The following is a 12417-nucleotide window of genomic DNA, read 5'->3' on the forward strand; positions in this document are numbered from 1 at the left end:
TTTTTTTTTTTTTTGCGGTACGTGGGCCTCTCACTGTTGTGGCCTCTCCGGTTGCGGAGCACAGGCTCCAGACGCGCAGGCTCAGCGGCCATGGCTCACGGGCCCAGCCGCTCCGCGGCATGTGGGATCTTCCCGGACCGGGGCACGAACCCGTGTCCCCTGCATCAGCAGGCGGACTCTCAACCACTGCGCCACCAGGGAAGCCCACCCTAACTTTTGATATATGCGAACATGTCACCCCTGGCCAAGCTCCTTCAGTGAATGGCCCAAACCTCACTTGGTTTTGTTCACTTAATTCTAATTTGGGTCTTATCTGCCCTTCCCTTGCCCAAGCAAAGATTATAAGAGTTCATTCCCAGCAATGCACCTCTCATCTATTTCCCGTTTATCATTTCAAGCCAGCTGATAGTTGTTTCTGCAAAGCATAAGTTTCTCTTTAAAAAAATGAGAGAAAGAAACTTCCCATACAGAATGTTCTAGGTCTCTGGAGGAGGATGGAGGAAATCAGTGAAAAGCAGAGAGGCTGAGAGCTGGGTGAATGGATGAATGTGTAGGTGTTGGCAGGGGGATGGATTAATTAGACAAATGAGGGATGACTGGATGACAGTAAAGACGGATGGATATAGGTGGGTAGGTGAAAGTTTTTTATTATGTTAAATGTTAACTGAGGAATTCCTCTTAGAGGGAGAACCATCAAGGATTAAGAGAGTAAGGACTTCCCTGGTGGCTCAGTGGCTAAGAATCCACCTGCCAATGTAGGGGACACGGGTTAGAGCCCTGGTCCAGGAAGATCCCACACGCCACAGAGCAACAAAGGCTGTGCACCACAACTATTGAGCCCACGTGCCACAACTACTGAGCCCGTGTGCCACAACTACTGAAGCCTGTGCACCTAAAATCCGTGTTCCACAACAAGAGAAGCTACAGCAATGAGAAGCCTGTACACTGCTACAAAGAGTAGCCCCTGCTCTCCGCAACCAGAGAAAGCCCGTGCGCAGCAACAAAAACCCTACACAGCCAAAAATTAATTAATTGATTGATTGATTGAAAAAAAGAGATTAAGAGAGTATCTTGATGACACCTCTGTGTATAAAAGAGGAAGCCCATAGACATGGTCAGACAGAGAAGTTAATTGCTTTGCTAAAAAATGGGAGAAAATATGAACTCTTGATGGGATAGACTAAAGAAGGATTAAGAGAGATGAGAGAAAGGCTGAGAAAGAGGTGGGAGGAGGGAATGATCTAGCAACAAGGTCAGAGGCCGGGGGGCCCAAGATGCGAAACTGGCCAGTCACAAGCAATCCAACCTTAATGCCAAATCTTGGGTAAATTCTACTTACACAACTACACAATGGGAGAAGAACCTTAGGTTAAAAAGGAAAGGGGCTGTGCTCTAACGTGAGCGGAACCAGGGTGGGGAAAAGAGAGGAGGGATGCAAGTGATTTTTTTAAATTTCTTTTTGTTTGTTTTTTATTTTATTTATTTGTTTGTTTGTTTGTTTTTTGAGATACAAGTGATTTTTAATTCAGCTGGAGATTGTAAGAAATCTCAGAGATATCAGGGAACGTAAAGTCTCTCTTGCTATACATGTTATAGAAGCTCCAGCCATTCTTTTAAATATTTAATGTAAAGATTAACTCATAAGGAATGGAGATGTGGTACATATATACAATGGAATATTACTCAGCCATTAAAAGGAATGAAATCATGCCATTTGCAGCGACATGGGTGGACCTAGAGATTGTCATACTGAGTGAAGTAAGTCAGACAGAGAAAGAGAAAGAGAAAGGAATCTAAAAAGAAGTGATACAAATGAACTTATTTACAAAATGGAAACAGACTTGCAGAGTTAAAGAACAAACTTATGGTTACCAGGGGGAAGGGTTGGGGGAAGGGATAGTTAGGGAGTTTGGGATTAACATGTACACACTGCTCTATTTAAAATGTATAACCAACAAGGACCTACTGTATAGCACAGGGAACTCTTGTTCAATATTATGTAACAACCTAAATGGGAAAAGAATTTGAAAAAGAATAGATACATGCATATACATAACTGAATCAGTTTGCTCTACACCTGAAACGATATATCACAACCTTGTTAATCAACTATACTCCAATATAAAATAAAAAGTTAAAAAGAAAAAAGACTAATTCCTAAGGCTGGGGGTACCCAGGGCAGCTACTCGCCAGGTGCTACATGATGAGAGAGATGGAAGGAAGATGACTTTACTTGTCCGTCATCTGCTGACTTTCCAAGTGTTTGACATTGGATATTCCAGGTTTCTATCACTGTAAACATTCTGTTGGACAGAAATGCCTTTGGTATTCCTCATCGAGTTGCCTACTTGAAAAGCAATTTGATTCCAAATCAGTAGCTGTAATCAGGTTTGGATGTTCTCAGGCCATTTGATTGGGGACACAAAGATGGAAGCCATTATGTCTGATTTCTATCTACAGTGTCATGTTATGTGTGACAAGTCTCGCTCCAGTCATGGATCTCTTTTTGTCTCTTTTTATTTCAGTTGTTTTCAAGGATGCCTGTTCATCAATTTGAGATGTGAAGGATAGCAGAATTTGCCACCCCCAAATATGCCTCTTTGGCATAAGGATTGTTTTCAACCAATTATTTTAAGAAACAGCAGAAGCTCTGAAAACAGAGTAGAAGTTACCCTTTTGTAAGGGACATGTACATTTTACAAAGGAAATCTCTTGTAAAGGTGTTTCCCTCTCTGTACTAGAAGAGAAGGTTGACTCTAAATGTCCAGGAACTCTTATCAATGGAGAAGGCACTGATGTAACCTGCATAATAAACCTTACCCTTGTTTACCATGCTTTCCGTGGTAACCTCCCATAGCTGGCCTTCTTTTTGCCCCAACATCTTTTTTTTTTTTTTCATAGTTAGATGAGTTTTCTTCTTTTGTTGAAGTATAGTTGATTTATAATGTTGTGTTAATTTCTGCTGTACAGCAAAGTGATTCAGTTATTTTTTTAATATTCTTTTCCATTGTGGTTAATATAGTTCTCTGTCAACATCCTATTTTTTATAAGATTTTTTTTTTGATGTGGGCCATTTTTAAAGTCTTTATTGAATTTGTTACAATACTGCTTCTGTTTTATGTTTTTGGTTTTTTGGCCTCAAAGCATGTGGGATCTTAGCTCCTCGATCTGGGATCGAACCTGCACCCCCTGCATTGGAAGATGAAGTCTTAACCACTGGACCGTCAGGGAAGTCCACCAACATCCTTTTTTGTCTGTAGCTAAAGATGGTATTTAAGGTGGTGACTTGGGCCATCTTGGGACTTACTCAATTTTCCTGGGTATCTTCCATGTATACATGAGGTATACGTGTTAATAAATGTGTTTGCTTTTCTCTTGTTAATCTGCCTTTTGTCACAGGACGTCTCAGCCAAGAACTCAGAAAGGTAGAGGGAAAATTATTTTCCCTCCCCTATTATTTCTCCATCAAGCTTCACAACATGGATATACTCTATTCTTCATAGCCTACACTTTGAATCTGGCTATCGCAAACATGCTTCCCAAGTTTGATGAAAATCTGTTGTGTAATTTTTCATGTGGTCCAGTAAGAAACAAACGGGGGCTTCCCTGGTGGCGCAGTGGTTGAGAGTCCGCCTGCCGATGCAGGGGACACGGGTTCGTGCCCCGGTCCGGGAAGATCCCACATGCCGCGGAGTGGCTGGGCCGGTAAGCCATGGCCACTGAGCCTGCGCGTCCGGAGCCTGTGCTCCGCAACAGGAGAGGCCACAACAGTGAGAGGCCCGCGTACCGCAAAAAAAAAAAAAAAAAAAAAAAAAAAAAAGAGAGACAAACGGAATGAACTTTTGTTTTATTTATATAGATATAAACACACTAAATACGCAACAACAGGCAAATGGTTAAATAAAATATGGTACCTTCAAAAGATATGCTATTGTGGAATCATTTAAAATGATGTATATACATCATTTTAATGGTATAGGAAAATGTTCATGAATTTAAAACAAAGACGTAAATTTGCATCGTACAAATTCAAAGAATCACTAACTGCAATATGCACAGGACACCATAGACAAAAAGTTGTTAGTTGTGATCGCCATTTCTGAGTGGTGAGATTCCATGTGCTTTTATTTCCTTCTTTGTACTGTTTTCTCAATATTTTACTGCGTACTGCTTTATTACGCAAAAGAAAGCAATGAAGGCGTTCAAAAAATCTATAAACAGTATCAAATAGAAGGGAAACAGCTGCAAGAGCACTAGAAATAAGAATGAGAATCAAGTATATGCAGAGCCAAGATGGAACTTAAGAGCAGCTTTAACGGTCACCTTAAGTTCTACTTCCTGAGCTCTAAAGGGGGGACCTCTGCTGATCCTAGGGACCCCTTAACCCGAGAAAGGGAACAATGATCTTTTCTGAGTCTTTTTCCTTTTGCCTCAAGGGCATTTGTTTTAATGTCTCGGAAATGTCTTTGATTTCATCCTTCAATCCTCTACTGAATTTTTATTTAGACTCTCTAAATAACTGATATTTAAGTTCTAAAATGTCGTTTCTTCTTCTCTGGCTGTTCTTTCCTTTTTATTATATTTATTTATTTATTTATTATTAATTTTTATTGGAGTATAGTTGCTTTACAATGTTGTGTTAGTTTCTGGCTGTTCTTTTAAAAGTTCCAAGCTTGTCTTACGAATGCAACATCTTTTATCTCTCAAATAACTTTCCTGTGTGCTTACATTTCCCCTGCTCTCTCTGGGTTTTCTGTTAGCTTGTTTCGGCCCCTCTCTTCAAGCTGGCATCTGATCATCACAAAGTTTAAGACTCCACAGAGATGATTATGGAGCTCCGTGTGTTACAGGGCTTGTTGACTCTCAGGCTTTCCTATAAGATGATCAGTTAATGAGGCAGCCTTTATTTTGGTAGAGTCCCCGTATAAATTTTTTTTTTCCTCTAGGCTATTCAGAATTTCCAGAGACTAATAATAATGGTAATAAAAACTGACGATAATAAAGCACATCACATAGGCTGGATACCATTCTAAGGGCTTCCTATGTATTATTTCATTTAATACTCATAATGGTTTCCACAAGGTAGGTACTATTATCATCTCCCTCGTAAGCAAACTGAGGCACAGAGAGGTTGAGTAACAGGGTTACACTGCTCATATATTGGCAGATATCTGAGCCCAAGCAGGCTGGCTTCTGAGTCTCTACTCTTATGTGTCATGCCCTCCTATCTCTCTAGTCACTGCCTACTGGTGAGAGGGTGGGCTTTACCCCCCAGCTGCTGGCCCTTGAAGGGCCCACTGGAAGAGGAAGCTAGGGAAACTGCACTACAGAAACTACACTTTTACTTACTAATGTCCCATTTTCAGCCTGGAGCTACCCTCCTGCCTTATCTTTGGCTTGGAGTCTTTTGACAGTTTTGGTAGAATGGAGTGGGAGCTGGTGGAGAGAGGTGGGAATCATGGGAGCATAGAATGGAGGAGGGGAACTGGAAACCCAGCTACACTGAATTTGGACCTCCAACCAATCCTTCAGTTTTCAGATCCAAGTTTTACTACATCTTCTTCCACGGGCTGAGCTTCTCAGGGATTATTCCAGGCAAATGGGATCATTTCTGGTGGAAATTACCACCTGATTTTCCCTCATTTCTGGTGGAAATTACCACCTGATTTCATTTCCCCCTGCAAAATCAGTGGCCATGTCTCCATCTTCTTATTTTCTAAAATTTATTGAAATTTTTAAACTGTTGTGTCCTCTTCTATTTTCTTTTTCCTCATGGTTTATTATCTTAAGAAAAAAAATACAACAATTACAGGCCACAAAAGTCAGGAAATTAGCATGGATATAATTCTAGTATCTAATATAAGGACCACATTCAAATATCACCAGTTGCCCCAGTACAGTCCTTCCTAGAAAAAGGAGTAAATCCAAGGTCACAGCGTAAGTGCTTGGTTCCTCTGAAAATCAGACACCCCCGTTAGCCATACAAGAGATTTATGAAGGGAAACACCTGTGAAAGATGAAGGGGGAGGCGGAGGGTAGGCAGGGAGAGCTTTCAGACCATGTGACCTGTGAAGGGAGAGCAGGAAGGAAGTATTAAGAAGAGCTTCAGGCCACAGCACAGTTCTGAGAACACTTTGGCCAGGCCAGTGTGTGGTCTCTGAGACTACGTTTCCCATTAAAGGAATCTGTGTTGGCCAAACAAGTTCAGTTCTAGAGTCCCTGCCTTGCTCTGTCCTGGGGAGTGTGGCCTGGTGAAGGAATGCTGCAGGGAATCCATGGGGCAGCAGGTGGAGGCTGTCAACTGGCTACACTCTTCTCCCCACCCCCGACCCCGGCCCAGACCCCCACCCAGCAGGTCTTCTTGAGGGGATTCAGGATCCAAGTGCCTCGGTAACCAGCACACATGCATAGCATTTACTTGTCATGTCTGTTCTGTCTTCTTTGGTCAGGAACAGTTCCTAATGTTCTCTTGTCTTTTATGACCTTGACAATTTTTGAGTATAGGTCAGTTATTTTGTTAAATGATCCTCAGTTTGGGTTTGACTAGTGTTCTTTTATGATGAAAGTTATACATCGTTGTCAGGGCTATCAGAGAAACAATGCTGTGTTTTTCTATCAGGAAGCACACACTGTCAATTTGTCCTATTAGTGTTAACTTTGATCACTAAAGGAAGGTAAAGCCAGCTAGGTTTCTCCACTGTAAAGTTTGTAATCAATAATTATTCTATGTAATGTATAAACAACAAGGTCCTACTGTAAAGCACAGGGAACTATATTCAATATCCTGTGATAAATGTAACGGGAAAGAATATAAAAAAGATTTATATGTGTAACTGAATCACACTGCTGTACGGCAGAAATTAACACAACATTGTAAATCAACTATGCATCAATTTAAAAAGTTATTCTGTGTAAATATCCAGTTCCTCACTAAACTTTTACCTACTGTTTTAATATCCACTGATGACTCTGACCTAAATCATTACTACTATGACGGTTGCCAAATGGTGACTTTCTAATTCCATCATTCCATCTGCACTATACTGCAAGGAAATTTTTTTTTCTTGCTATTTTTTCAATCACTCGTGTATTTATATCAGTATGGGCTCATGGATTTCTGTTTTATTCAATGGTAATTTCTTAATTGAAGTACAGTTCATTTACAATATTGTGTTAGTTTCCGGTTTACAGCAAAGTGATTTGGTTATTTTTTTTCAATTTTTTTCCATAGTTTATTACAAGATATTGAATATAGTTCCCTGTGCTATACAGTAGGTCCTTGTTCATCTATTTTATATATGGCAGCGTGTATCTGTTAATCCCAAACTCCTAATTTATCTCTCCCTCCCTTCCCCTTTTATTCAATGTTAATTTTATTCAGTGCTCAAAGTATAACAGTTTAGGCCACTGGGAGCTTCTTCAAGCTTGTTTCTGCACCCCTTTGACATATCTGCATTATTCTTTAAGCACTTTCTTACTTTATAGTTCTCAAAGGTGTTCCAAGTTCATATCGTACTACACCAGCCCTAGAGTCAGCCATTCTCCCAAAGAGTCCTGATTCCTTTTAGTAGAGAATGATATTTAGAAATCAAGATCCCGGTTCTGGTGTGCTCATTGCTACTAAGTAAACATTGTTTCTAGATCCTCTTAGAGGATGGAGCTAGGAAATGTGTGGTGTATACACACCCCACACATTTGCATCTATATCAATTCTATGATACTCTGTTTAGTTAAATGTTTAGATATGGACATAGATGATATAGATATAGATATAGATATAGATATAGATATAGATGATATAGACATAGACATAGACATAATACCATGAGTTTCCACCAATACCTCCAATCACAATCCAACACAACAGGATTCCTTCTATCCTTCTCCTTTTCGTATTAGTAAGTTTTTTCTCTACCAGTAAGAAACCTGGCTTCTACTGTCCTCGGTCTTTACTTATCGGCTCAGGCCCCCTGTCTGTAATCAAACTCCCAACTGCACTGACCACCTCCTCACTCAGGCACCTCCTTCCTCAGTTCCCAGCCACAGCAGTGCCACCTCCCTTGGCCAGCTCGTCAGTTGGTCCCCAATATTACAGGTTTCAGTGACCAAGTATGATTCAAGTTAACTCAGGAAGGTTGATATGAGACCATTTTCAGCTGCTAAAGACCCACTGACCCATAATCATCTACTCTCCAAACTCCGTGTGGGCTGGCATAATGGTCCGATCTCTCCCTTGGTCAAGATCACTCTGTTTTGCTCATAGATATCCCTAACTCGGAAAATCTCAGCAAAAGTTTAGGAATGATGGCATCAATCTTTCTGCCCAGAAGGCCCTGAACCCGTTAGGCAAATAAAACCACCCACTTCGCAGAATTCTGCAGAGATTGGCTCTTTGCAAATTCAGACAAAATGAATCTTTGTGACTTTTTTTTTTTTTTGAGTATCAGGGCTTGCATGACTATCAGGTTCTCACAAGATTTACAAATAGGTGACCCCTTTGCCTCTACCCATCCCCCAAATAGCTATCAGGGTCTCTTTGTGTAGAAGAGGAAAAAAATAAGGCATCCCATTGCATGACATTTACCACATTGTAAAATCATTGGTCTATTGGTCTCAAGTCTCTAGACTGTAAGGTTTTTGGAAAGCCAGTACTGTATCATTTTTCATCTTTGTAGCCCTAACGCCTAACATACTGTCTAGTCATTGTGGACAATATTATCTTTTTAAAACCTTTCTTTGAAACTTTCCTTCCTTCCTCCCTCCTCTTTGTACTTCAGGCTTCAATACCATTTATCAATGCACTTTGTAAGGTTCAGTTGTTTAGTCTTAATAACCCCAAGGTTTCTGCCATAGTCAGTGCATTAATGTCAATCAAGGGACAGTGTCAGGATGTCTTGGAGAAATGACCATTAGAGAGATTTTGATCTCTACCAGAGTGCTGTCCAAGAGCCCTTCCAAGGGTCTACACAGAGAGGACCTCGTTTTACCAGACTCTTTAGTTCTTGAAGAGCACTCCAAAAATCTCCTCTTGGGCCACCATTTCTTGGCTTTTCCTGAATACAGGTCCTTGCTGCTATGTCAATGACTGTACCAGCAGTCATTGCTGCTATACCAATGCTGCTATACCAATGACTGTACCAGCAGTCATTGCTGCTATACCAATGCTGCTATACCAATGACTATACCAGCAGGACTAGAAGGCCTAATGGGGTCTCATAAATCCATCAGAGCAGACCTTCACTTGCAGCCAACTCTGGGCAGCAACTTCAAACCACAGGATGAGTGTCCTTACAATGAGATGCAGCTGTTCCCCTCCCTCCAACACTGGAACGGCCTCTCGTGGAGATGACAGTTTCCTGAGTGCACCCTGATGAAAAGCTAGTGTCCTCGCAGGTTGATTTTAGCAGGTTCTTCACAGAGGTATTTCCATCTGAACTCTGCTCACTGTCATACTTGAAAATGGGTTTTGACCTCTCCCAAATGAACTTCTTCCCTTCTCTGAAACTGGATGAACTCAGGGGCACCAAATACTTCACCATCCCATCCCTTGATCAGGATGCTGGGGATCTCCTATTCTTTTCCTTTCAGTTGTACGCGTTCCACTAAGCCTATGAGAAGTAGATAATGCACACAATATCTAAACTCTTACAAGCATAAAGAAAATGAAAATATGGAAGTCTTCTCAATTCTTTTCATGTGCGAGCATTCCCCTAATACCAAACTCCAAGAAAGATAACCCAAAAAGGAAAACTGTGTCCAATATTACATGGGATCGTAGATGCAAAAATCCCACTAAAAAACTGGCAAATCAAACCCTAGAATATATTATAATAATAGTATATCACAACCAAGTAGGGTTTAGCCCCAAAATATGAAGATGGTTTGTTATTAGAAAGTTAACCATATTAATTCAGAAAAAGATATATTTCAACAAATGTGGGGAAAGCTCTTCATAGTTCAAGCTCTATTCCTGACTTTTAAACATACTTAGCAAACTGGGAATGGATATGGCAAAAATAATACTTAATGGTGAACCGTTAGAATCATTCCCATTAAAGTCTGAAAAGCGACCTTTCAATATTGTATTATTGATCGTAGGCAATGCAGTGAGATAGGAAATTGAAATGAGAGTTATATATATTAAAGAAGGAAAGACAAAATTGTCAATATGATTGTCTACCTAGTAAATCCAAAAGAAATAATAAGCAATTAAGACCAATCAGAGTTCAGCAAGATGACCAGATATAAGAATTAAAAAAAAACAAAACAATGAAAACAAACATATGAAACAATTTTCAATCTCATTATAAATCAAAGAAATGTGAATTAAAACAATGCCTTACAAATCATTATTAATTTTTAAAACTTAGTGGTACAATCTTTTAGGAAGGGATTTGGCAACAAGAACTAGAGAAAGATTCATCGTTTGGCTTCTGTTGAAACTCTATCCTAAGGAAATATTCTAAGACATATACATAAAGAAGTTCATAGACTATTTTTACAGAAAAACCTGGAAAAAAATCTATTGTCCAAAAAAAAAAAAAAAATCTATTGTCCAAAAAGAGAGGGAATGAGTTATCTAAAGAATCATATATGGTATACACTACCAAGCGTAAGATAGATAGCTAGTGGGAGGCAGCTGCATAGCACAGGGAGATCAGCTCAGTGCTTTGTGACCACCTGGAGGGGTGGGATAGGGAGGGTGGGAGGGAGGGAGATGCAGGAGGGAGGAGATATGGGGACATATGTATATGTATAACTGATTCACTTTGTTATAAAGCAGAAACTAACACACCATTGTAAAGCAATTATACTCCAATAAAGATAAAAAAAAAAAAAGGAAGCATATATGGGCTTAAAGAAATATTGCTTTTATCACTAAAACATCTTTTAAGTTCTCTGTAATAACACTGAAAAATTTATTAAATAATAGTAAGTGAAAAGTCAAGACAATTTTTATGCTTGCTGTAACAACTACGTAAAAATGATTAGGAGAAAAGTGTCATAGGAAGTATAGTACAGTCTAGAACTCAGACTCTTAAATTGGAAGTGGTGACTTCAAATCCTGGGGCTACTACTTCTTAGCTGTAAGACTTTGGCCAAATTATTTAAGTTTCCTCAGTTTCCTCACCGGTAAAGAGTTAATACCTGCAAAGCTCCATGGGTAGCGATGTTGATATAGTAAAGCCACTGATAACAATTAATGTGAGGGCAGCAAAGTGCCAGTAGGCATAGTGTTAGGGTGATAAGATTATTGTGTTTTCATTCCTGTTTTCTAAATTTTCCATGTTATTATCTTTGTTTTATAGTGAAAGTAGATATTTTAATATTTAAGAAATTATTTTAAAAGGAACCTTGTTTCTAATCTAGGCTAATCTCTCCTCTGGCCTGTGATCCTGTTTCCACTCCCTCCTGCTTATCTGGGGTCTGGTTACACCCATTATCTCGTTTGTGTTATCTCAAACTTCCCTACTGATTCACTAAATAAATAAAATTATTCCTAAATGGAATCTTTACTCTGTTCTCTTCACTGTCACACTTCTTAGGGGAAAAAAAAAGTTACAATAGTTTTCTCCAATTCTAATTTCACTCTTCAGTATATTGGAATCTGCATTCTCACTATGTTGCTAATTCCCTTAATGCCCAAAGCTAATTCATCTTTATTCTATTTACCCTATCGGAGACGTTTTAACACTGCTGGTCACTTTCTCCTTGAAGCTCTCTTCCCTGTCCTCTCACATTTTTTTTTTTTTTTTTCCTCTCACATTTAGAAAGGAGGACGTGAGAGGTAGCAGGAAGCAGAGGTTTTAGAACTGCCTGTATTGGAAACCGGAAGCTGGTTTCTGCTTGTACGTGAGATCAGGTCTGAAGCCATAGACCCATAGACTGCAGAACCGATCCAGAAAGGAGAAGCAGGTATGGTCAAGTGAGAAGAGAGTGGCTGGGGAAATCCAATAACGGAACCAGAAAGCAAAGTGGGTCAAAGACAAAAGAACACCCTGACTCCCAAGGGGAACAAAAGTCTGCAGATGCCAAAAAAAAAGTTCTGCAGAATCCCTGTGACCACTTCAGCAGAATTGTGTTCTCTAACGCCTCCTTTACTCCCAGAATACTTTAAGGATGCTCCCTTTACGTTGCTCAATACCACCCTCTCAGACTCACCTCTTTCTTCTCTGACTGTTTTTTCTCCCACTTAATCATCCAGCCTTCCTTCCACTTATCAAACATATATTTACTGAATGACCAGTATAAGCTGGACATCATGATATGCCATGAAGCTACATGATAAATAAGAGAAAATCCTTGTCCTCAAGAACTCACCTAGTTGACATTTCTTTCTCTGATCATCTCATGTGTTTCCCAAGGTAAGATCTTGCCTAGACCTTCTTTGTCCCATTTCCACCCATGGCTCCAACT

The 12417-nt window shown here is 39.8% G+C and overlaps 1 protein-coding gene across 1 annotated transcript in view; it reads right to left on the reverse strand.

Moving 5' to 3' along the window:
- EFHB (EF-hand domain family member B) overlaps nt 1-12417 on the reverse strand; it is a 49098-nt gene that overhangs the window by 34187 nt on the left and 2494 nt on the right. The window lies entirely within an intron of this gene.

Source organism: Delphinapterus leucas, chromosome 4 (assembly GCF_059928025.1).
Source record: "Delphinapterus leucas isolate spDelLeu-1000000601 "Yukka" chromosome 4, BTC_Dleu_Yukka2, whole genome shotgun sequence".
In the NCBI taxonomy this organism is placed as follows: domain Eukaryota; kingdom Metazoa; phylum Chordata; class Mammalia; order Artiodactyla; family Monodontidae; genus Delphinapterus; species Delphinapterus leucas.